The 27035-nt window shown below is 38.5% G+C and overlaps 2 long non-coding RNA genes across 2 annotated transcripts; one reads left to right on the top strand and one right to left on the bottom strand.

Annotated features, from left to right (window-relative positions):
* Nucleotides 1–1068: 1068 nt before the first annotated feature.
* On the bottom strand, nt 1069–26294 carry LOC121663140. Its single transcript, XR_006015539.1, has 4 exons — nt 26092–26294; nt 25847–25937; nt 13724–13847; nt 1069–10867 (listed from the first exon to the last, which is right to left on the bottom strand). It is a non-coding gene; the product is annotated as an uncharacterized LOC121663140 (long non-coding RNA).
* LOC121663139 lies at nt 10326–16409 on the top strand. The gene is made up of 2 exons (XR_006015538.1): nt 10326–10393; nt 12929–16409. It is a non-coding gene; the product is annotated as an uncharacterized LOC121663139 (long non-coding RNA).
* Nucleotides 26295–27035: the final 741 nt, after the last annotated feature.

Below are 27035 nucleotides of genomic sequence, written 5' to 3'. Positions count from 1 at the left end.
CCTCTGTGTATTACAGTAAAGGCCTGCAATGATCATAAAAAGCAAATTCAATTACTGCTATAATGTTCATAGCTGATAACACCTTTGGAAATAGAGGCAAAGGCTAATGACTACTGGGAAGCTCTTTCAAGAGTGTTGGCTATTACTTCCAATGTCTCTGTTGACCAAATCATAGGCATAGGCTGTTGGATGTCATCAGCCTTCTGCGATGCTGTCTGTAACAGGAAGGTACCAATATGCTGTACTACACTTCTTTAGGAAAAGAAGCAATTCTTCACTCACCCATTACAGTCACTTGAAAAAAAAAATACTGTGTGTGTGATTCAGTATTGAATCGTTCATGGTGTACAAGACTGTAGCTACTGTAACCAAACATGCCCAAAACCAGATGAACATCTGAAATACATTTATTTCTGCAAGGTGATGAGTGCCTTAACAGAATAAGGTCTAGAGCCAAACTAAAAATCTCAAGGACCAATTACATGAAAATTCTGCGCAGTGTTTGACAACAAAAACATATTTCCCTTGACATTAAGGCAAACTTGACAGGTAACTTTTCAAGCAGAAGCTATAGTAGTGTGTCATTCAAAGTAATCAGCAGATGATGTAGTTTTCAAAAGGGACATGTGCAAGTATTCTGTGTAATCCTGGAAGAGATAATGCCTATATTTGTCCACTAGTGATGTTATGTCATTGCTGAAGAACTGAAAGATACAGGTTTTAAGCACACCTTAGTCTGGAAGGATTCAGATTTGTATCTCTTATACTTCAGTTACTTCAAGCTGTACCACAACTGTGAAGAAGGGTGTAGTAACCCACAGTATCACTCCTGGTAGAACTGGCTCTTCCTCAGTCTGGAATAAAGGAGCCAGAAGAAGAGATACCTTTGTGATTCATCAACTTACACAAGAGTAGGAAGAGCTACATTCTCTTTGCTCCTGTGGTTGTGTATTAGTTAGGCAATCATTAAGCTGGGGAGAAAAAAGTAAAACAAGTAAGTATTTTTCCACTTTTGACCTAAATCTTGTACCTGTCAGCTTTCTTGGTAAGGTCTTTATTTCATGTATCTTAAGTTACTGCTGCAGGATGCTGTTACATGGATAGGATGGAGGGGACTAAATTCTGCTTGATAAAATACTAAGCATTTTGTGTAACTTTCAGTAATTAGGGAAGGCAGGAGTATCTCTGTATTGGGCTTCACTTTACCTACCTACCAGAGAGTCATGGTTATGCATGGGAAAGATGTAAATCAATATATAGTGGAATGTATTACAGCTGTGTTCAAGATTATCATAGAATGATTGCCTATGAGATTGCCTACGAGATTGCACTTTTGAGTAGATTATTTCCATGGGTATGCAGTGGCTGTACATGCAGTTTCTTTAAGTACTAGGCAGACTTTTTTCTAGAAAAGATCGCATTTTAGCAACAAGAAAAGGTGTGTCTGTCTAGAGAGGGTGGTGCTTCTGCTGTGCTCTTGAAAAATCTCTGTGCATTAAAAACAAAGTTTAGATTGGTTTTGTTTCACACTCTCCAGTAGGAGATGAAAATGAAGTCTCAGGTATGCCAGTTTTATTACAGCGTTGTTGAGCAAGGCAGAAAATGGTGGGAAGGAGGAAAAGAAAAGCAATCTGACAAGGCATAGAAGAGAAAAAAATTCCAGCAGCTACAGAGAGAAAACTAAACTGAGGTACTGCATTGTAAACATAAAATTTATCCACTTTATCATCTTCATAACATCTTTTTAATTGAACAGTGGGGGGGCAACACTGTTTACAGAACGTATTTGAATCCTGTATTTTGAAGATATGTGTTGCCTCTAAGCTCATAACATTCCTACACCTTATAATTTATGAACACTTGTATTGTTTTAGTGCATTTTACAGTTGTATTATCAGTAATTGATGCTTGTCCTAGGTCAATAAAAGAAGCCAACTAATCTCTTGAAACACACCGTACACAGTGTTTTCCCAGTGTTTCTAACCCCATGCACAGCCCCATGGCTTCAGTTAGTGTGCTAGGATATGACACTTCCATCTCTGCAGTTACAAAATTACTACCTTAGCTGTATAGCTCTGTGCTCACACAGGGAGGAATTTCGTATGGCTTCTGGTCTGTCACTTTTGGTAGCAATAAGTGAGCCAGCCTGTGCCCCACATTGCGAAGTGGGAGTAGCAGTGAGTGTGTGTTGCTGTAAATGCAGCCCTGATCTGTGGGCACTGAACTGACCATTGCTAAATATAATACCTGCCAGTAGAAGTCCAGCTAATGCACATTCAAGTTTAAAAGATTACCGTATTATCATATCTGGAAATTAAGAATATTGAGGCATCTTGGCTATTATTTCAGACATACTTGGGGTTTTTTACCTTCTGTCTGTTTTGAACTAGATGCCTAAGTTTAAAACTATCCAGGATAACATTCTGCATATTAATTGTTGCAGTCATCTCAACTACAGTAGTGCTCTCAGCAGCTTTTTAAAATTTGCTACATGTAACTAAAAATACAATGTCGAATGACATACTTATGTGTAAGATAAGGGGGGGCTGAGCTCTTTCTTCAGCTCCAGATCTACCCCAACCCGAACTGGCCACAAACTAATTACTATTTTCCTATATCATAAGGAAAGCAAGTTATGACTGAAACACAATAGAATTTAAAATGCAGTTGAAGCATTAATTTAACTTTCCCTAACGTGTGAAATGTGAATGCATATGTATATTGACTTACACTGTGGGATTGCTAGTGATGTGTTGCATATGGTTCTTAATGTTCAGTACTTAAAGAGCAGCATTTCTTACAAAAGGAGCATATATTTAACTGGACACAAGACATCTAAAATTATAAAAAAACTTCAGCCTTTTTTAAAACTGCAGTAACAAGCAAGAAACATTTGTATTGCTGGGCCTTCTAAGAAAATGTAATTAATCAGTCTGAAAAGGCCAGAATTTTATTTTTTACTAGAAGTCTTCTTTTCCTATCTGCTCAAAATACTTTATATTTTCCAAGTCTTTATTAAATGTAAATCTTTGTTTTATTGGTGAAGAGAAATATGTGGAGCTACAAAGCTGTGAGAAAAGAAAGGGACTAAGCAGTATGAATGTTGAAAGCTTCTGGAGATGAGACAGAGTTGCTCAACAGTGTTCATCCAAAGCAAAGGACAGAGCAGTGCTACAGTGGTTGTTGATTACCCACACAAAGACCATTGTGCTTCTGTGCTGTAGTAGCTCAGAGGCTCTTTTTTTATCTGTCCATTGCTATTTGTGCCTTTTCTCTAAAAGGAAACAACAGCGTTCAATTTCTTAATATTTTCTCATGGTCCTTTTTCACTTTAGGAAGCCTAAACTTTGTTTTGATTGTGGATGACTCATTGTCTCCCATTTGTTCCTCCTACCCACAGTCTTTCTGTTGAGTGTGGGAGATATTTCCTGGAATATAGTAGCCACATATATTTGAATTATCATATGCCCTGGAACCCATTTCACTGTTCTCTACTCTTCAGAAGCTGTGAAACACTTTGTAGTTGAATACTTCAAGTTGCTTGGATGAAAGGCATTATGAAAGTACAGAGAATTATTGCTTAAGCACTCAGATAAATTCAGGATTTCCTCATAGAAACAGGAAGTATCCCAAATCTCATGCCATCTTCATTGGAATTTGTAGGCTGGTGCATCATAAGTCCCTGTTTGACTGTCACCAGAGCTCAGAGGCCAGGTCATAACAATCAGTAAAACACGACTCTTGGGCTCAAAGCCAAAAGGTGAACATCACTGGATTTTTGCTTATCTAGGAGATCTGGCTTGTTTTGAGCTGCAGTCACTTCATACAAGATGGTATCATCCTATATAGCTAATGCTGGATCTGATTATTGTTTAAAATGAGTTAATTGTTTGATCCTAGTAAGTCACTGTTACAGGTTTATAAGCACAATAAAGGATAGGGTTCCCTTGCCTTGTGGCATTCCACTTGAATCTCCAGAAGTTCACTTTAATCTCATAGTTTCTGTATGGCATCTGCCTGCTCTGTGCAGATGTGTCCTACACCTTTTGGATGTCTGGAGTGGCCATTGCAAACTGTTGAGCCATCAGCTACATCTCACTGTAAACATACAGAAACGTTTTCTATTAACCACTTCTGCTCTTGGCGTAGTTTGAACAACAGCTTGGGTTCAGGATTTTGACAAGAACCAAATTACTTTGTTGAAGGTAATGCAGTCATTCCCTAGCTTTGCCTTTCGGAAGTGGGTTAATATTTTACATTCATCTAGTCATTGTGTTGGCCAGACCACAGAGTAGAGGCACAAGGGAATAAGCTGAAAAGTTCGCTGTGGTGTAGAGGCAAAATACATGCAAAAATCACTACTAAATTTGCAGTGTCTGGAAATTATGCTTTACACTGCTGGCCATTCTCAAATTCTTACAGTTTTTTGTTACTATTCTTAGTGTGAAATGTTTTGTGCTTGGTCTCAGATTATGACTGAAATATAGGGAAGGGAAATACAAGGCATTTCTTCTAGATTCAATTTACTTCTGTACAGATCCCGTTCATGTGAGTCTAAATATTCCTGTTTGTTTACAACATGAGACATTTCCAATAGTGTACAACTTTTCTTATAATTTGTAAAAACTTTTAAGACCCTTCTCTAATAGGCAGCTTTTTATTATGGAAGTTACTGTACAATTCATAAATAAGGGTGATCACTGACATGTTAACGTTATCTTTTATGGTATTGTATTTGTTTAAAAAAGAGTATATGAAAGTTTCATGGGCAGTTCTTCACCTTTTAGGTATTTAAGTAACTTGTCAAATTGTTAAAGAAAGGTTATGACACTTCTTTGATTGCAGGTTTTTGTTTTGACAGAACAGGTACAGCAACTGTCTCTGCTTTAAGCATGTGCACACCCTACACACCTCAAATTCTGATAGGGCTAAAGAACTGTTACCCTGTCAGCAGAGCAGAGAAATGCAAAAATCAGTTTCCCAGAGAGTATACTCTGCTATTCAATTTGCATAATAATACTGTTTGTATATGTATTAACAAATAAATACTTGGTCTGACAGCATGCTCAAAAAACAACAGGTTGTGGGGGCAACTATACAGGAAAAAGAAGGTACTGTTAATTTTTGTTGTAATGTTTTGATTAAAGAAGGCCAACATGAAAACAGGTATTAAGTAATCCAGATTAGACAGCCTTCATTCTTCCCACGGTAGAAAGGGCTGTAAAGTTCCTGTTACTTGGGAGGCTGGCAAACCATTTCTCTGCTAGAGGTGGAAGGAAGGCACTGCTTGACTTAAAGCATTTCCCCATCTCTAGAATTTTTCTACTTGGTTTTAAGAAGTCATGACCTAGCCAATTAAATGGCCAATTTTCAGGCCAGAAGGTGGTCTTCCCTTTAGCAAGTCAATTAAAATATACATCCCTACTTGGTTTTCCTTCCAGATAGTCTATTTATAGCTGTCCATCTGATTCTCATTACTAGAAGCATAATTGATCTTTTGTCCCATTTTTGAAGTTTGTATGCACCTGTCTTACAGGTTCATAGCAAAATCAATTACCCCTCTGGCTACAGATACATCCTGGTACTTCATTAGGAGTTCATCAGGGTAGGCGGAGTCCTGCCTGTCAGAGTGACACCAGGTGATGAGTGGGGGAGTAAGAGCAGCTTGCACGCTCATGCTTGTACCTGATGTCACTTTGGTGTGGTCACTGACACACGGTTTTGAGGAGGTCTGGTAACAAAAACCAAAAACCAACTGACCAAAAAATCCCACTTTGGCTGAGTTCATTTAATGAGGAGACTGAAATAGAGAATAATTTGAAAACAGTACGCTTGGACTTTCCGGTTATCACAACTAGATAATAGAAGATCAGCACTGTAGTAAGATGAGTGATTATTATGTGACTGAAATGACCATTTTGCAAATAGTATTTATGTAATTTTGCTGTAATTCAATTCATCTGACTGATGTGGAGTTTGATTAGTTCAGTAAGTAACACGTATTTCATTCAGTTTGTCCTCACAAAAAACTGCTGTTTTGGCTGTTTATGATCAAGAATTTTGTTTTGTGTGCAATCATTATTTGTGTCTGGTAAAAGACTTTAGTGGTCTTTATGCCCTTTTGGCTGAAAAGAATACCTGAAAACAGTAGTTGTAGATCAGAAGGCATTGTATGTTGGTAATATGATGAAATCAGTCAAAATTAATTTGTCTCAGATCATAAAATAAAAAATAATGTATTACACATTCCCTCATTTTTAGAAATTAAAATATATAAAAACAATTTGCAGAATCCTAAACTATTCTGTGACTGTTCAATTGTGAAAGTACACTAAGTCCTGAATTTTATGCGTGGTCTGGTTTTTTATCTGTAATTTTTTGACATTGTTGTTTGTTAGAAATAGCAGAGTTTTATATGTAAATATATACAACCCGTGGCCCAAGTTGTATGGATTTGTAGCATGCTTAAAGCTACATCATTATGTCATTACCTCTCATTAATTGTCAAATTACCTAAAATTGCTTTTCATATAACCTCCTTGTCCTTTTATGTAGATGTTTTAAGTTTGCATGTCAGTGTGTGGACCACAAGCAGGTAGAGAAATTTCTCCAGCTTCCTAAAGGTGAAATATTTTTCTTCTCCTCTGGCAAAATGACCTGATAGAAGCAAGCAAAGCAGGCTAAAGCTCGCAAAGGCACATCCTTTGCAAAGCCGGGTCATGCGCAGAGCACAGCCAAGCAGTGAGACTGAGATTGTATTGACAAGAACAAGATGAATGGCCCCCTGGAGACTATGGGGTTTGTATGCTCGTTTCCACCACCTTTTCATCCTTTTGTACCCCCTTTCAGTTCATATGCAGATTAACTCAAACCAAGTCCACACTAAATACTCTTTTTCACTTTAGTTTTGGAAGGTAGGTGGAGGATCTAAATATTTATGAGGCTTTTTTCCTCTGGTTTATGATGCACTCTTGTTGAATGTTGAGGAATTACGTTAATGAATGCATGCCTGCACACACAGACACAGAAACCAGGCAAAAGGAAAAAAAAAACACACAAAGCATTGTCAGCTCTAGTGTCGGCACTTACTAAAACAGTTCCCATTTAAAAAAAAAAAAAGGAAAGAGATTTTAAATCCATTGCCAGGAGAAAATAAATTGTATGGCTGAGCACAAAAGAAAGAACAAAGTTTCATCTTTGCTTTCCTCAGCTGTAAATGAAACTCTTGTTTCAGCTCTGAATAAAATTGAAATAAAACATGTTAATTGAAAAATGAGAGCTTGTCTGAATTCTTAACTGGATTTGTGTTTTCATTAATAAAGACCAAGCTTCAGTCCTGTACAAGTTTCCTTTAACATCAGTAGTAATAAATATGGTATTTTTTGGTATGATACAAGGTGCAGTTAAGTATACTTTAATTAGACTTACAAGTCACATAATTGAATGTCGCTGGTTTTGCCATGATTTTGCTGAGTTCAGTACACTTAGGAGAGTTAGTTTTTATGAGACGGGTTTTTATGAAAATTGAACTTTTTTTATTAAATAAAATATACCAAGATTATAGCCAGATATACTAGAATATTAATTTATTTTCAGAATGGTTAGTCAAAACTGTAACTTAAGTTACAGTTAAGTGTTAAGTACAGTTAAGTGTTTTCTATAGATGGAAGAGTAAATGGCATTAAAATACTAGTACTGAAATATGGGCATGTTAATTCTTTTAAGACAACATTATCAAAAAGAGTCGACTCTTCAACCTATAATTATCTTTGCCTTCCTTGCACCCCTTTTTATTCTCCAGTACACACATAGCTGTGCGAGACAGGGACACAGCTCACACAAGTGGGACAGTAAATTGTTCTGCATTCAGGAAGCAGAACAAGAGATTTTAAAATGTGCTTTTGTGCTATCCATTTAAAAACCTACTGAAGCATTTGCAAAATACCAACTCTTCAAGTGCAGTAGTATTTCTCTGTCTAGACTCAGTTATTCATATTAATAATATGCATATCTGAAGTCCATAAAACATTGTCCTAATAAATACGTTTATCTTTTTATGGTACTTTGTTTTCAAGGTATTCAGTTTCATAGGTAATTAAATCCAGTAAAGTCACCTGTATTTCATTTGTTCTAAACTTATTGTTTACAATCTTAAAACACTGATTTTGCTATTTTTAATGATTTTGCCTGTGTTACTTAAGGGTTAAGTGAAACAACTTTGTTTAGCAGATCCCAAAACAGTAAAGCTGTATATATGACCGAATAAAAAATTAGTATTTAACAATTGAAATTGCATCACTTTTGTTTAATCTTTTATCCTTTAGCCTAAATCTTTTCCCTCTTGCCTTTTTTTTTTTCCTAAGTCTGCATAGCCAATTGTGACCACAGATACAATATTTTAGATTTCAAATTTACCTGGACTTGTCCATTGTGGGAAAATTGAAGCTCTTAAGTGTTACCTTAGCAAAACATACTTGCACACCTGTATAATGATGTGCCTCTTTTTGTCTGGGGGTGGGTTTGCAGGAAGGGCAAGCAGGACTTCCTTCTACGTATACATGTACAGCACGCAGTGGACTAATAGGCGAGTGGAAAAAAAATGCATCAAGCTGGTAAATGTTGGAAGAAAAGAGCATCAGGGAGATGACATACTTGAATAAGCTTTGAAGAAGGAGAAGGGGTAGAGGCACACATAGCAAAGAGCTTTTATATGGAGGACAGCAAGAAAAAAAAAAAAAGCTCTGAGAGTCCTGGGCTTGAGTAAGGGCTTTGGGGGCTCCCTTTAAGCTATTAACATTCCCAAAGAGAGAAGATAAAAAAATAACACACCAGCCAAGGTCCTTTTTTGGGATAAGAACAGTGGATGACCTATAGTCAGGGAGCAGGCACATCAGAGTGCTGTAAAAGGCTTTCATTTATAATACCAAGTACCCACACAAACACAAAAAAAAAAAATCCCCATAGCCGAAGAGGTTGTAGTGCACAGGAGTGCCATGTTAATGATGAGGAAGGAAATTATCTCTACTTTGCCTAAAAGAAGGTGGCACAGGAAAATTTAAGAATGGACAAAGATCACGAGCCTGAGCTAGGCATCATCCACACGTGCCTGTCTGCTGCACCTCTGGGCAGCATGCTGACACCAAGGACAAGCCACCTTCTCCAGGCCCAGAGGTTCCTGTGGAAAGGGGCCATGTGAGGAGCCAGAAAGTCCTGTTTAGACCAGGGGGACTTGTGGCCTGTGCAGTAGGTAGCTCACATTCCTTAAATAGAATATAGGACATAAACTAGTTACCTAAGCTGAGTGCTTTGCTTCTTCTGCTGAAACCAATCTGCATCTACAGATTTCTAACCCATTAGAATAAGCTCTGCTTCCAAAAGATGAGAACACACAAATTCCACTGTGCAAATACAGCACTGATGCTTTCAGTGCATTCTTCAAGGCAAGACGGTGAGCCTACCTAGTGATCCTCTGCCTTATGGATTTTTGCTTCAGCCAAGGGTAGGAGCACATTCCTCACTTTCTTGATCAAGAGTCCCACAACAGATCCAGGCTTTGAGTCCCAGTGCAAAATCCTAACTCCAGGGGAAAAAAAAACAAAAAAAAAAGGTAATGGAACTGATTATAAGCACCCAAATTACACCACTGTCAGGATTACCAAACACGTTAAGATTTCCAACAATAGAAGCTCCCCTTCATTTGTTTGTACTCACTCTACATTTTTTACTATTTTTGCTCCGAATTAGTTCAAATTCAGAAATTGCAAGATATGTAAGGATTAAAAAAATAAATTTAAGAAACCCACAACACATACCACTGGAAATTGCAGGTAAGTTCTTTCAATACTCAACTTTCATGGTGAACATCAAAGATGAGCAATATTCCTTTTTCCTGAGACTGATTCTGAAGCATTGTCACAATATATCTGAAGGCAGTGGGATGCAGCCAAGTGTTTTCAAGAAAGTACTTTCGTGAGTCCACCTAATCTTGAGGCTGAGATCTTTCCAAATGGCATCCTGCATAAATTTCCCTTTTTTTTTCTTTCTCAAAAAGAAATTTCCTACAGCTGAATCATAGGATTCTAAATGGAGTCTGCCACCTGCCTAAGCTATGAGAAGTCTGGCTCTTTCCATACTAGTGTGACAGAGTCATCTCACAGATGGGAGGTGTATCCCCACGGACAGCACTGAATCTCTGAGAGAGAATCTGAAAAAAAATTCTGTTTTGTGAGTTTGATGTACGGGCTTATAGTATTTGTCTTTGGTGCCTAAACAACTGAATTAGATGTAAAACACAAAAATTCTCTCTACTCACAGATGCCTTAATTTCTGCTGAGAGAAAGACATAGAGCTCGTAGCAGACAGAAATGTGCAAGTGCTGAAGCCACAATTATCAGTAAGTGCTTAGAGGTCTACCATATGTCCTTAGACAAGTTTCTCGAATGACAGGTCTACAAAAATCCCCAACAAAACAGGTCTGCAAGTTTTCTCAAGTTATGGGTGATGCACGCTTTTTTCTTCTCATGTACAGAAGCAATGTTCAAATTCATAGGTCAGATTCATTAGCACAGTCCTATTAGGACTCCCCGGCCAATCTAGTTTCCAGAAATATCCTTCAGACACTTAACCTTCATTAATTAATTGATGAGGGAACCTGAGCCCACCTCTAGACACAAAGATTTACTACCTTGGGCACGGAACTCCTGTAAGGCTTAAGTGTCATAACAGAACGGCTGTGAGATGCTGGGAGAATAAAACAGAACATCATTCCTCCCTCTTACACAAATCAACTCCAGATTTCTTCACAAATCATCAAGAGGTTCATGGTTGTTCTTCAGGCAAACAGCTTCCAATATCAATAAGTGCTGTCCTAGGAAGGAGGAAAGTGGATTTGTGAGAGTTTTATTCTCCAAGCACAGTATTTTTTCTTATCCTGCTTTCTTCTGCTTGAATTTCTCCATACAAAGGAGGAAGGGCAGAAGAAGAGGCTTCTCTTTGACAGCTATTTTCTTACCTATTACTTTTGCCAGCAGAATCTTCACCCTTTATAGATACAAAGTGATTATTTGAAAGGCAAAAGATGATATAGGCAAAAGTTACAGACTTATTTGAAGGAGAACAGAGTAAACTGAGGAGACTATACTGTTATTTCAATAACTATTCCCTGTTTCAGAACACAATAATTTGCCTCCATTCCATTTCTGACATTTTTAAAGCAATAGCCGTTGCTAATTTGTTTGTCAAGCATTTTCTTTTTCAAAATGTGAGAATTTTTCTTTTCAAAGCTATTGAATACAGGAATTAAATAAATGGAGTTTACAGAAACCTCAAGCATTATTTCTTCTTAAAGATCATTTAGTGTTCCTAAACTGTGTGGACTGAATTTGTTATTAAGTTTGCAAATATAAATGCTCGTAAGTTGAGTATTAATTACATAATCTAATTTGGGAGCATTCAAAAAGTTCATTACTGAACCAGCTATTTTAGCTTTTTTCATTTGTCAAAAAAAAACAAAACAAAAAGCCAAAGCTGGAAACTAATCAATTAACATTTTGTGGTATTTGTCTGAGGAAGATAAAAGGGCTTGTTTGTTCTTTAAACACTGCCTTAGTCACTTTACTAGAGTGATTGTTAAGAATAATGTCATCTGAATAAGAGTAATGATCTAAAAAGACACTGAAATGAGACAAAAGAAGTTTTAATTTAATGTCAACTTTTGATACAGATTTTTTTTCTGCCTCTTATCTAAAAAGTTTAACAAACAGAACCAGGGTAAAACTTGACCATAATGCTGCTCACCCTGGGCTGGCCGTGTTCATACTGTTGAGATTTCATCCAACACAGCATGGCAACTCATCCCACAATGCCTGGCAAGTCTTTGGGAAGGTGTTAGTTAGCCTTGGGGGAAAACTGTCCCTAGGCTCTTCTGAACAGCACTGCCACTGGGATGCACTCCCTGGCACTGGTGAATTTCTCAGTGCACATGTAATTCCCAGGAGTTTGATCAGACCATGGGACAGTTCTATCAGTAAGTGGCCCTTTAGTGGGCAGTAACAATTTTTCCTTTCTTCCTCTTATCATCTGCTACATCTATTTGGGCCATCATATCACTGGCAAAAGTAATCTCTCCCTATTAGGTGTAAACCATCTATTACAGGGGAGATCAAAGCTTTAATTTGAAGCTATTACATAGTATATTAATTAGAGTAGCAACAGAGAGATTGCCAAAATATAGAAAAGTCTGATAAAAGAAAAGGAAATCTGTGTCTCCCCACACAAATATCTAAATATGCATATTTCTGTAAGTGTGAATCTGTCAGTATGTTAATATACAGTAGATATGTGTATATATATTTTTAAATATACCATTTAAAGGGTTGTGCATTACTACATCCCTCTGCCAGCAGAATTAAGATAACAATCTATTACACAGCTTTTTGACAGAAATGTTATAGTTAATTAGATAAGCTTATTCTTGCATTATGAATGGCTCCTCCAAAAACCTGGACATAGGCATATATAACATTTCACTCAAAATTGACAGTATTTCACAGAGAAAACAAAGATAGCTATTCTCTGATAATATTTTAAATTGTGTTTTAAGATCAGTTCATACCATATCATTTAAATTATAGCACCAAAACACCCTACTTAATGAGGGATTAAGTTAAGAATAGAGATGAAGGACAGCACAAGAAAAATAGAGCCCATGCCTGAGACAGGGGTTTTAATGGCTACATCTTGGCAGTGAATTTCTCTCTAACACTGGTAGCTGTACACAAAACAAGAAAGGTAGTTAAGGAAACAGCAAAGGATAACAGTACATGCACAAAGAGGGACCTTGCACAACAGTGCGAGACAAAGAAAATCAACCTCATAAACTGGAAACCAGGAATTCAGAAACCTAAAAATATTTTATCTTTTCTTCTAGTAATCATAGTTCCAAGTAAAACTGGATGAAAGAGCCACGAAATATGCAAAGTAGCTGTCTAATCACACTTCAAAATGACAATCTACAAATACTCCAGACTTCTTTTGGATTTACCAGCTCCATCAAGAATGTGCATTTATTACCAGCTGCCAACATTTCCAGGAACAAATGTATTAAATAGATATTACAGCATGTGGCAGAATTTCCTCAACTGATGGTAAAATATGTGACTTTGCAAACTGATACAGAGCCTCCTCCCTTGGTCCAGGCAAAGGAGCAAAAAATAAATGATTGAGCCAAACACTTATTAAGGCCCTTCAGACCTGATTAAAGTCAAATTGCAGGAAACATTTACTTTAATATAAAATATGCACAGCAACACAACCTTAATTAGGCACACACGTTTCTCAAGATATCAATAAATGTTTCCTTTTTGATAGGTCTGATTTAATAGACTGTAATAACGGGAATGTTTCTGAAACATCGTTCAAGGAAGTGAAAGAAATAAACAAGCTCAAACATTTAAAACTCAACACCAATTAGCAGACCATTCTTTTCAAAAGAAATCTGAATTTCAAGTTTATTTAACTTCAGTCAAACACAATAAGGGCTTTGTTTTTAGAATAATTGGGTTTGAGGGTTGAGAACAGCTTCTGGGTGTTGGTATCTTCATTCACAGAAGGCTACATTAGCAGCAAAATGTGTTGGATGCTTTAAGTTTTAGCAGTGAATTAGAAAATGAATGTAAAGACAGATCTCCCCATCTAAAGAGGTGGTGTGTCTGTTTGTTCTTACCTTTGGCATGAAACAGAAACTGAGAGGTCGGAAATGGGATCTTGCCTTGTGCAGCTGCCTGGTGACGGCACCATGTTCAGCTTCACCATGTGAGTTCTCACCTGGGTTTGGCACCTTAGGGAACCTTGAAGCAAGAAATGCACAGCACATACTTTTAGCAACTTCAAGCAAAGCAAAGACTTGTGTGTCCATTCACAGAGGCACTTGCACTCCCTTTTGGCCATCTACACCACAGAAAAGTGCTGCAGTTTGCTTAAAACTCCAAGAACAATACTGCAATATCTCTTCTGATAAAGGTTTCTGCTCCAGTTCCGACAGAGAGTGTTTGATTTGTGTTGAACAGTGCCTTGCTGGTTGGATTTCAGAGGTGATGACAGAAAGAAAAACTGTCACAAGGAAAGACCTGCAGGAAGAAATGAGGACCTACTGTGTCTCCAAGCACAGGAGAGGGTTTGGGGGAAGGTTTGTGTCTGAAGCCAGTAAAGGGTGTGAAATAAAGTAGTGACCTTAAATCTCACATCATACTATGGCTGTTCTGTGAAGAAGCCCAGGGCTGCAGAATGAGATCTCTTCACTCTAAAATTATTTTCTTGCCAGCAAGGAAGAGGGGAATGAGCATTCCTACATGAGTGAAACCTGTGAGAACTGTGCTGATATTATTTATTTTCTCAGAATGGTTTCCTGAGTATCAGTGGGTTCAGCTTTCCTGCATGAAAGTAAATGGCCTCAGTTATCCTGCTGTCATGGGATGTGAAGCAAATAATTACCTTTGTTCAGGTTCTTATAATTCGGAAGAAAGAATATTTGAGCATAAACTGAATAGTGGATTTTTAATGCAGTCAGTTCATGAAACCAGGTAACACAATTTTTTAAACTAGAAAGAAGATTCAAGCCCACCTGACTTCAATGAATAACTTGATATAGTGATGCCAAGATTTCATTCCTAATTTTCCAGAACAATGATTAAAATTACAATATCCCCTTGAAAAGGGCTATTCTTAAAAAAATAGAAAAAGAAAAAAAAATATTTTTAATTCCAAATATTGTATTTGGAAGGTTTTAAAATTGTGTCTCATAAACAGTGTCTGATATGTACCAGAAAAAGGAGAGATTTCATCTGTATTATTGTTTCTGTCATATCAGATATTTAAACATGCTGCAATAAAAGACCCCAGAATAAGCAGCAGTAGAAATCATAGAACTTAAAACACCAGAAAACTTCACAACATCATTAACTGCAAATAAACTGAGTCTCAAACTCGGCATTTTGTATTTCTCAACATGACTACCTTTTTTTAAAAGATATAAAATCAAAAGCATAAAACACTTTCTAAAAAGTTAGCAAATATGCAGATATTAACTGTGACATTCAAATGTATTATCAAAGAAGATAATTGATTTTTTTGTGTATACTGCTATATTACTGATGACACCACATCAAAAAACCCTACATTTTAGCAATGGGTTTGCTGCATTAAGTCAGTGTAAGTGCCCACCAGGCTGTCACAATGTGCCCAGTGAAAGAGACTGGATACTGCATGATATCCTAGCAGGTAGCCTCTTTTAAATAATTTGTACGTGGTGCTGAATTACGTGCATAATTCCCTCCAATCCACTAGAATGCTGGAGTGGCCAATGCATAATGGGGCCTTTGATGATGAAGAAGAATAGTGGAAGAAAGATGCTCTAACTTAGGTACTTCTCACTCCTGATCTCTATCCTTCACAAATCTTGGGGGAACAAAGGCTCTGTTGATGGAAAGCTTGTTTTCTCAAAGGTAAATGGAATAAAAGGAACATGCAAAGAAGACATTCCCCAGGATGAGAAAGTACAAAGGTTTCTTCTGCATCTTCCCTTGCCACCACCTCAAACTGGTCAGGTCTTCCAAAATTTAAAAACCACTGAAATGACTTTAATCACTTCTCAGAGAAAACCTCTGTCTCAGCAGATGGGAGTTAGATTTTTTTTATTTGCTGTCAGAAAAACCTAAGTATTCATTGGTATCTGTGATTCACCTAAGGAAAAACACAGCGAACTGCAAACAGAAAGAAAGGAGCAAACTAATGCTGTGGGTGCCAGATCACCTGCAGAAGAAAGCCTTTCCCGAAAGAAGGAGGGAAACGTTCAGCAGTGCCTATGGGAATCAGGAGCTATAGAGAGAAGGAAATTACTTAGCAGAGAGCTTTGGTGCCTCTCAACAGCAGCAGCAGCAAAAATGTAACATGAAAGTAGAAAAATGCAAAGAACTGAAGCAAAGAACAAAATGAACCCAAGAGGAATTCAGAGGGTGGTGGCGAAGGGCACTTGTCGTGAATGGGACAGAGCAGCCACAGTAAGGAGGTGATAAACAGAGTGCCAGAGGCATGACGGCATGTGCTGTGGAAAATAAAGTTTGTAACTGCAGACATTTTAAGAATGCATTCATTCACTGAATACAGTGCAAAGCACACAAGCACACAATGTCTGGAGGGCCAGAGAACTGTTCCTCCCTGAAAAGTTGAACGGCTTTTCTTTAAAAGTTACTTTATTTTGTTGTATTGGACCATACTCTGATACACATCACTGAAACTTTCACCCTGTTTTGCTTCTGTTGCGCTGACTAGAAAAGTTCTATGACTTTCCGTATGATTTTTTTTACCTGTGCTTCTATTACTAGCAAATCTGTAAATAAACTCCTTGAGACTGAGTATTGCATATAGATTCAGAGAGGTCACTAAAAGCAAGGGTAACCCTCTATCCTCTGCTACTGCTTTGCTTATAAATTGCATAGATAATCTACTAGACTACTGTTCTCCCACCTACAAAGGCCGTGTTTCCTTCCTTTTCTAATGCTTCTGTTCCTTCTTCTGGCCCTGTAATACACATCTCATCCTCAAGTTCCTTTTTTCTCCTTACCTTAATTTTCCACTGCCATGCTTGCCTCGAAAATAAATGTACCTTAGCCTCAGCTTTCCTTAACTTGAATTTACTACTTCTTCAGAGCTCAACTCCTCACCTCCCTTCTGCCTCTCAGTTTCAGATGATATCTTTAAAGCCTCTCAGGTGGCCACATCTTCCTTATTCCCTTCACCTGCTTCTCCAACTTCAAACACATAATGCAGACAATTAAATCTACTCAGTTTACTGTTCTTTCCATATGTCTCACAACTCCTGACTTTCTAAGCTTTCTGCATCATTTCTTTCCTGCCTAATTACCCAGGCTTTTTCTGGGGAGCCACTCTCCCTGAGCTGCTGGTTCGGTCAGCTTCCATGTGCTACGTCCCCTTGTCCTGCATTAAAATCCACCCTTTTCTCATGGCTGATACAACTGAAGCGTATATTTTGACACAAACAATGTTATAGTATTTCCACTTTCTATTTTGCTGTGTTGTGCAGACACACAAAGGTTTCAATTAACCTGTAAGCTTGTCAGGACAAGGATCTTTCTTGCATAAACTATAAAGGACCTTTTAAGCACATAACAAATACAGAGATTTTGGCACCATCTTATTTCCAGAGGCCTTATTTTGTGGAAAGTAGAGCTCAGTGCTTCTTCTCCTCCCCCATGTTCTCTTTGCTGTCTCTCCGATCCATTTGGATCTCCAGGCATAAACACGATTTCACCAGAGTTGTTTTGCAGCTCTGTAAAATTGCATCAGACCCAAAGAAATGTAGAGGTTTCTGGGGTGACTGTTTCTGCCTGTTACAGTAATACAGCCTGCTGGCTGCTGTGCTGTAGCACACCACAAATTTAAGTCCACATCTTACCCCAGATACCTCTACTACAGAGTATAGGTAGTGGAAAAGTAAGGAGTACAAATTAGGAGAAATATATGGCTCGTGTCATCCTTCCACAAATGTTTATCTTTCTTACAATTAAAATTACATTTTACCATCTTCATTCATTTGTTGTGTGTTTCTCAACTAAATCTTGTTACAAAACTCTGTATCACAGACCAGAGGAACAATTAAACTGAGTTATGTCAGTCATGTTGTGAAATGGCACCTTCGCTCTCAGTCTTTCATTCCACTATTCAGTATAAGTCTGTATCTTGCTCTACTGAATACCGAGAGAAGGAATTCAGTACAGCATCTACATAAGCAAGGCTTAGAGGTGTAGTTGGTATAAAGATATTACAGAGCATTGTAAAATGAAGGCATAATTTAAATAACTTAGAACATTTCTTTCAAGGCATACATCACACTTAAACAATCAATTTTTTCTGCCAATATTTTTGCAAAAAGTTGAATTGCTTATTATTGCAGCCTCTTCCCTGCATCAAATGGAATCCTGATCTCATATTGAGTTTCTCTGGTTTTTCAACCACATTGCTCCAATATCCCTCCCAACCACATACACATTACTGCATAAGAACAGATGGAGTTTATGCACAACTGGCTTTTTTTTTCCTATAACGAATGGAAACAACCAGCCAGACAAGACAAAAATTTGCTGAAATTCTGAATTCTTTCTGCAAGTTTAAAGATTTTATAAGTTATCATTCGTTGATTATATAGCATCCATGCTCACAAGCATCTGTTGGTTGCATATGGGAGTTAGATAAACTCCTTTTCTTATACTACTGTGGAAAATAAGACACAACTTGATCACAAGAGAAATGCTGCAGCAGCTGTTTGCAGGATGAGCTCTCTGCCCCCCTCTGAACTGGGGCAGAAGCAACCAGTAAGAGAGGATGTACCATATCACGCACACCAAGAACTCAGGGACAGATATGATAAAGCCAAATTTTCCCATCTGGGTAGAAACAAGGGGAGTTACGGCTGAGATCCAGCTCTGGCAACTTACAGAAAGATTATGAGCGGTTCATAATAAGCAGGAGTTTTTCTGGCAGCTGTTTCGTATGTTTATGCAGATAATCTATCCATTTGGAAAAACTGCAGACCAGGTATATGTAAGGCTCCTGAAACTCATGGATTTATTCCTAATCATTGGGAGATGTGCTTATACATCACAGATCTTCATTAGCAGAATTTTAGCCTTCAGATTTCTGCCTCCAGCCTCAGCTGCTTGTTTCAGTCCATTCAGCTCTCTGAACACTGGAAAAGATTAATAAATCCTGGCTTATACTCTTTCCTTTTCCTGACTATCAAAAGTTCAAACCTAACCATTAAACATGTAACATTTACTTAATGGCATGCTTTGTTAAGGAATACTGTTCAGTCCTTTTGAATATGCCAAAAACTCAGGAAAACAACTTAGAAAAATTTAGGAAAATTACTCTGACTCATTCAGTTTGTTTCCTTTTTTCTACCGTGATGAAACACTGAGCTGTAGGAATGGAGGCTTCCAGGAAGCACTAGGGAATTCTTGTCACCATTAAATATATCACTACATTGAACTATTTTTTTTTCCCCAGGGTTAGAATTACCAGTCTTTTAGGTTGTTCTCCCTAATGGTGAAAGAGAGGAACATGCTAAAGAAATAATAGCAAAGTCAAGAAAATATCTATCACTGGAAAAAAAAAAAATCCCACTACACCAAACAGCAGAAAGACAGCCAGCCATTAATTTAAATCAATAAAAGAGCTGGGTTCACTTGTCTTCACTCTGGTTTTCTGTGCTGAGTTGGGAGCACATTCCTGCAGTTCAAAACTTGGCACATTTTTCCCTTTCTCATCTATGCTGCCTCCTTCAGATATCTTCTCATTTCTACTCTTTTCTGAGCCTAGTCTCAGCTTCAAACTTTCAAAGTATCCCATCTTTTTTTAAAAAAACTTTTCTTATATGAATTTCCAGCCATCTCAATTAAAACAATAAAGTTAAATCCACATGGACTGGTTTTTAACCAGCAGTTAAAGTTCACTATTTCTGTTTCAGACCTGAAATTCAAAAACATTTTTCCAAAAATATCATTTGGTCTAGTAAAAGAGATTTATTTCCTCTCTCTTGAAAGGAGCTATTCTTTTGTGAACAGTACCACCAGTGTGCTCTCTGGTGCACAGCTTTTCTATGTTGTTTTCCTGTGCTATATATTGTAGTTCTCTGATTTACATTGTGTATTACTCAAAATCAACACCTTGAGTATTATAAGAGTTTTATCAAAGATGCTCCACAAATAACAGTGCTATAGGAGATCAGTGCCAATTTTGTTAATGCTTTGCTAAAATTCGGTACAGCATTTTGTTAATTAATTGTATGATAATGGCTACTTTACGACTAGCCTGATCCAAAAAAGCACATTCAGAGTTTGTATCTAGATTTTAGAAAAACCCCAAAGTTCAAGGCAAACTCCAAAGTCAGGGTTCAGGTTTGTATTTTCACACTCCCCCCAGCACACTGTAGCTCCTACAATGCAGTACAGACAGGATTAATGGCTTCATTTCTAGCCAATTTGTTTTCTAATTCCATCTGGCTTTGTTTTATACTTTCACAATCCAGTGACTTTGTTGACACTGCAAGACAGGAGTAAGTCACATACACCATGTTGTGTTTGGATGCTGCAGTATATTACAGAATTCAGACAGAAATAGAAAACGGCAAAGCATGTGCAAAAGTAATCTCATAACTTTGCCAAGGCATTCTGGGTTTCTCCTAGGCTGGATAGTGTTTTACTCAAACTATTGCAGAATATTCATCAGTATTTTTTGTTTTAAATAGTGAACATGGTCTGCTTAAAATAATGTGCCTGTTTCAATATAAACAAACCACAGCCTCTATACCTTCTACATTTAATCCATTGTAGCATGTAAGGGAGATGGAGAGAGATTGAAGAAAATTTGCTCAGCTTCTGTTTCTTGACTTCCAAGAACTTCCAAGGTCTTTTACAAATGAATGAGGAAAAAAAAAAAAGTCTTTGTATGTAGAATCTGCTGGGTGCTAATTTGACATGGCAATGAGATGAAAGTTGGATTCATGCTAGTTTCAACATCAGAGGATTGGAATGCAGCCTACTTAGCATAGAAGTCAAACAATTCACTGGCAATAGATTGCTTTCCACTTCTAGATCTGCTAAATAAATAGAAAACTAATTAACAGTGTAGTATGGCAGATGTAGCAGGCTTGAATTTCATTAGAGCACTGGCTGAGAATTGAAAGAATCACGAAGTCTTTGTATGTCCTAGTGTGTAATGAATCCTTCTTACTGTCTTTTCCATGGGACAGACAAGATATAATTTGTGTGCCCTCTGCATAAGAATTTCCTGATACATTTCCACGTAAAATAAGAATCAAAGTATAAGCCCTTGAAATTATGCAAGTATTCATTTCATTTCCCAAAAAATAGCTTTGGTTCCATAACAGCAGCATCACGTTTCTTTGCCTTGTGCATTTTGGTTCAGCTACTTAAAGCTTATTAAATATGTTTTTCACAGGGTATTTTTCTGTTTCATTATCTATGCTTCTTTTTCCCTGATTAAAAGTGATAATAGGTTGTATTTCCTGCAGTGTTAATAATAGGGATCACACAAAGGAATATCTATACTCACATTCTGAAAAGGAAAAAAAGTTAAAGCATTTATTTTTAGACTTTTCCCCATAAACACACATTAAACTGAACTTCCTATATCCAGAATTGCATAACCAGATTTGGCAGTATTAATTAACAATAAAAGTAGTGTTTTGCCCCATAAGAATCAATAAGATAATTATGTTACTTAGGAAATGGTAGTCATATGATTTTGCTTTCAGTGCATAATGAATAACATTAAGTTCTGTGCAACAAAAAGGTTTTACAGACCTAACCAAGCCCCAGGACCTGTCTGAAATCCTTCCAGGAAAGCCTGTTTGAAGCAGACATGCTTTTGGGCTGGCATGCAAGAAATACCAGGCCCATTTCTATATTTTAATATTTGGACATTGGAACACTTCTGCCACACTCCACATAGCTTCATTCCTAGGCAAAAAATGAATTAAATGTCTTTCAAGTGTCCATTATAAAGCTAAGTGCTGTACATAAATATGCATGAGAGGTCATTATTGCCAAGAGATGATTCTTAAGAGGTTCAAGTGTCTCTTACTAAGATTTTCCTCCTTGCTCTATGGCAGTGAAGTGAGTATTCAAAGGTGTAGTTGCATCTCTAGAATCTGATTTCAGTGTTTTGGCTTCTGCCCCTCCTGTTTTCTTGCAGAGTCTCCCAGTGATCAAACATACACTCCCAGGTATCCCCAACAGTGGGCTGGAAAATTGCAGGGATGGAAGTACATCTTAGGGTTTACCTGCACTAGGGCCCTAGCTGGGATCTCTATCAGGGCAATCCCTGCCAGCAGACAGGGGGATCAAATGCACTCTGCAGCCTTTGCTTTCAGTCTCAGCAGAAGCCAGCTCCAGAGTTAAGGAAATGTCTCAGATCCTCCTCCTTTCTGCAGCGTGCAGCTGCCAGCCTGCTGCACCCCGCAGCCCCTGGAGCATGCAAGCAGTGTCCGTCCTGCTCTCAGCTGCTGCAGGAGTGGGCACGACTGCCATGCTCACCCCCACCTTCCCTAACAATGGGAAAGTTCGGCAATGGGCAAGGCGTGGAAAGTGAAGGAGCAATCGTGGGTGTGATAACAAGGCTGAGGAATGCAAACATATACTCCAGGTAACTTTGCATTTCAGTCTATTCTTTGACAAGGTAAAATCCAGAAAAGATCACGCACTAAGTGTATTTAGACACGACTATAGCCTGCTGGGGGTTTTTCCAGCATTGCTAAACTCTTACATTTCCAGCAATTACTGTGGGAGCTGCATAAAGCCAGCGTCTGACTCCAAATCCCAGGGTAGACTCCTACCAAACGCTATTTTCAGCAGTTCTGTTGTAGGCACAGGATACCTACAGTGGCAGCAGCTGCACTTGTCAGATGCCACATTTATTGTGTATTCCCCCCTCCCTTTGTGTTTTTTTCCACAGTTCTTCCAGTGGGGATTTTGGCTCTCTCACATGCATATTAGCTTGGTATTATGTCATTCTTCCAACTGCACAAACCTTTCCAAAATGCTTGTCAAACCTGCAACTTGTTGCGGTGTTTTGTCATTTTTGGTTTGGTTTGGGGTTTTTCTTTCTGAAAACGTGTGGGTAGAAATACAAAACATGTATTCCCAGCCTTTACTCGTATGCAACAGGAAAGCCTGTGGTCTTCTCAGCACAGGGTAGCCTGGAGAAGGTGACTACATGATCCCTAGATGTTGTTGCTCCTTTTCCATCAAGTCAGTCACATCGTCTGTTACAGATGGCTGGCTTGTAGATAACCCAAAGAGTAAAAGAGGTCATTCACTCCTGATCATAAGGCTAATTTATTCCCATGCCTCCCCCAAATCTCAGTTTCTACCATACAACATGATTAAAATGAAAACCTGTAATTATTTCTGTTTCAGTTTTTTGTTTATAATTTCAACTGCTTTTAGTAAGCTGGTCTGTATCCCCTCAGTACATCTAATTCCAGAGCCATGGTTCAACTTCAGAGTATATTGGTTCTTGCTCTCTGGTTAATGCATCCATTTCTTGAGTTACTGCCTTTGCATTGATCTCTATTGATTCAGTTAAAAGACCTTATCCATGTTTCCATTTGTGTGAGGGAGACGTGCTTGCATTATTGCACCTTTAATGGCAGGGTTATCTCTCCTGTCATAGCCTTCATCTGCAACGTATTTTACTGATTATTTTTCATGAGTAATCCTCAGCAGAGACTGCCTAAGAGATGGAACAATAGATGTGTCTGACGCTCGTCAGGATTTTGCACTTAGCTAATGAACACACCCATGCAACGTGCGGCACTGCTGGCTTGGACCTACTCTTCAGTGCTAAGGAAGGCTGTCACCAAACCAGTAAATCCATCCAGGGCATGGAAGGAACAATAAGCAAAAGCATGCACGTTCATCCAACAAAATTAAAACTGCAGTAAAGATTTGATAACATCATCTGAGAACAGCAAGGGAAAGAGCAGAGGAATGGCTGGCAGAAAGTTCCCTGCTCTTTTGCAGCCAGATGTTAAGTGGAGGCTGTGCGCTCAGACAAGAAGCTGTTTGGAAACAAGGGAAATGACATAGCGTCAGGAGGTTCACTTCCTCACACTAAAGCAGCCTGATTTCCAAAATAACCCCAGCCCTTTGCTAATGAAAATGTTGCAAATGCAGCGAATGTACAAATAGATGATTTTTTGCTAGCTCAGCAAAAAGAAAAAAAAAGAAGAAAAGAAAAAAAAAAAAGATTGGTTTTTCCTCTCAGCTAGAATCACCAAGGTTTGTGCTCTAGGACTGCAGCGTTTGCTTGTCAGGTTATAGGGAGGACCTGTTAGAGGGGAGGACAAACTCCAGCAAGGTGGCTCTGTTTCCAAAATGATCTTTGGACAGCCTGGGAGCTCATGCCCAAACCCTTACTGCATTTTAGGGAAATGAAATTCTGATTCCCAAAAATAAAAAGGAGAAATGAATCTGACCAGCTTTACATTGATTTAGTTTTCTGCCAGTCTGTGGCATGTTTCAAACACCAGCTCAGCTGCCTTTTAAAAAGAAAATCAGAGCTGGGGTGAATGATGGCTCAGCAGCTGGGTTTGCCTGATAAATACCCATTAGATGCATCAGCCTCCAAGAACCTCAAAGTCGAACAATATCTGGAATTTTAAGCTTCCTCTTTCCCCACCATCTTCCAGCTTCCCCCTGACAAACAATTAATTTTAAAACAATATGTCCCTAATCCTATCACCGTTCTATATGGTCACCAAATCACAAGATGAAACAGGTCCTCCGGGGAAAACTCATGTCCCTGCATTGTCAGTAATGAATAGAATTATTTCATGCTTCACAATGCCCTTGAGGGGGAGTCATACCAATTAACATAACCGGGCTTTTCTTATTACATGATTGAAATTAATGAGAAGAGAGAAAAAAGGGGAAAAAAGGAAGATGGTATGGAGCAGTGTTTTATAATGCATTTTGATCATAAGTTGAGGATGCATGACTGTCTTAACAAAGCCCAGCCCCTGAGAGGTAAAAGTTGTCTCAGCACTAAGAAATTCGGGCTGGTTTTGTCCATGTAAGTCCATCAGGACTAAACCCTGTTTGAAAATAAGTTTTGTGTAATACTCAAGTATAGGACGGGCCTTGTGTTTACACACGATGTGTTATTGCCCGAGTTCACTAGGGGTAAAGATCTCCTACAAGAGCAGCCCGCATCTTCTGAGGAAAGTATAAAGTTGTTACTGCAAATGTCTACTGTGTGGAAGAGGGAGCTTTGCAGCCATAGCAAAGCAGCTCTGGCATTCCTTCATTTCTTGCTATCTACACACAGAAATACAAAAATAATTGCTTTGAAAATAGGTAAATGCCAACAGCAGTTAGGTTGGATGTTAGGATCCCTTATTTGCTTTGTCACAGCTGGGAGTTAGTAAAGATTTTGCCAATTCTTTGCAGGGCTAGATTCATGAAAACGTGCATGAGAATGCAGCTGGCATCTCATGGTCTCCCTTGTAGCTTGGTCTACATATCATTTATAGTAACAGCTTAACAATACCAGTTTGAAATACATAGAGACATTGATATAGTAAAATTCCTGCATTAAGGGAAGTATTTCTCCCAGGGGAAGGCAAGCTACTCGCAGCAGCTCGCTGTAGGCATCTACCTTCAGTGTCTAACTGGGATTGCCCGGCTGCCTCCACTGACACAGAAGCATTCTGTGATCAGCTCAGGGCCCGGGGTATCAGCCTTTCCTCTCTGTTCATACAGGGGCTGCAGAAAATGTCATTACCTCCTTTTCGTACCAAGGTCCTGAAGATGATTCTTCAGAAACTCCTCTGTTAACTGCACTCCATTACCTCCCCTCTGAAACTCACCCACTATCATTTCCCCACCAGCTAAATAATTTTCTGTCTCAGAGTTCCCTTTTTAATTCTCAGGTCATCCAGTTTCACCAGGCATCTACATTTCCTGAGCAGGAGAACTAAGTATTTCCTTTATCTAGGACATAAAATTCAATTTAATCAAAGAAAGATATCAGTCAATCTGGCATAATCTACTGCAGTAAGCTGAAATCTAGCATTTTCTTTCAATTTCTCCTACCTCCATGTATCTGAATATTCTTCCATTCAAAAATTCTAGAGCTCTACGTGCCCTTAAGGCTGCCCATTTTCCCTTACTTACCGCCCTTCTGCCTCCCTCCTTCTGCAGATGAATGCTGGAACCCAAAACTTCAATATTAACATGTTCAATCTTACCCACTTTCCATGTCATGCTGAAATATGAACATCAGCAGAAGGGCACCTGGGCCATGCAGGACAGTCTTGCTGAGCCCAGGTCTTGCTCTCTCTGTGAACGAATTGCAACACAAAAATTAGAAAAGCTTTCGTTAGGAGGAATCCAAAAGACCTCGTTCAAGAAGGATTCACAGAGGAGATCTCCAGGAAGGGAGGGCAAGCTTTGAACTCAATGTCCCCATATGCCAGCCACATGCTCTGATCACCTTCATGACAGGAGATTGCAACAAGTCAGCTGAAAGGTGTGCCTGCAGCCCAGCTCCAGGTGTGCTCCTGTTTCACAGCAAACACTGCACAGAAAGAGCTGCTGAACCACCTTGTGTCACTGGGGATCTGCAGCACTTCTTGTAGGATAACCACCAGCTTAGTATGAAACAAGCTCTGAGGCCCATTGCTGGGTAGCTCTGTCTCCTCAAGCACTGCAAATGCAAGCATTAAGGTTATGAACTCCATCAAAGTACATAAAAATTAGATGTTGCAACATTCACGCCTAGTTCTTTAATTCCCTGAACCTTAAAAAGGAACACAAACAGAAACTTGGCTGCTATCCTCAGATATGTTTCCTATGCTGACTTGGCCAAGCTATCTCCTTAAGGCACCTTTACCTTGACTTTCTTTTTCCCAGCTTGACATTTTTTCAGGTTAAATTCCATATACCAGTGCAAACATTCTCTGCTTCCAAAAGCCTTCTTCCTCTTCACTCTCCTTCATGCCTCTTTCTTTGATGTCTTTGCTTCCTTGTGCTGTTTCTTCCAAGTGACAACTGTACAGTGCTAAGAGAGTTCAATATATAAGCATGTCACTCCCTTATCCACCTACCCTAAGTAACTGCTACATATTTATCACCTGGATTCAGTAATCAAGCCTGACATCAAGAAACTCAGTCCCATATCTCCCATCTTACTCAGTGGCGTCTCATAGGGCACTGAATCCTTGTACTCTTGAAATCTGCGGATGCTAAAATTAATCTTTTATTCCTCTTAACACATTTTTTCTTCTTTTATTTAATGAAGTAAAATAATTGGTGTCCAGTTTGATCTGCTTTTCTAGTAATGATAATCAGCTGTCTTAAGTGCTCCCTGAAGCTGATAGACAATTCTTCCTCTGTTACTTCCTTTTAAAAGTCTGGGATGCAGCCATGTCTCCTCTC

Source organism: Corvus kubaryi, unplaced genomic scaffold (assembly GCF_017639235.1).
Source record: "Corvus kubaryi isolate FWS band 111438036 unplaced genomic scaffold, C.kubaryi_AGA036_p1.0 37266, whole genome shotgun sequence".
In the NCBI taxonomy this organism is placed as follows: Eukaryota; Metazoa; Chordata; class Aves; order Passeriformes; family Corvidae; genus Corvus; species Corvus kubaryi.
Note: the sequence above shows the minus strand (reverse complement) of the source record. Positions and strands in the feature narration are given on the sequence as shown.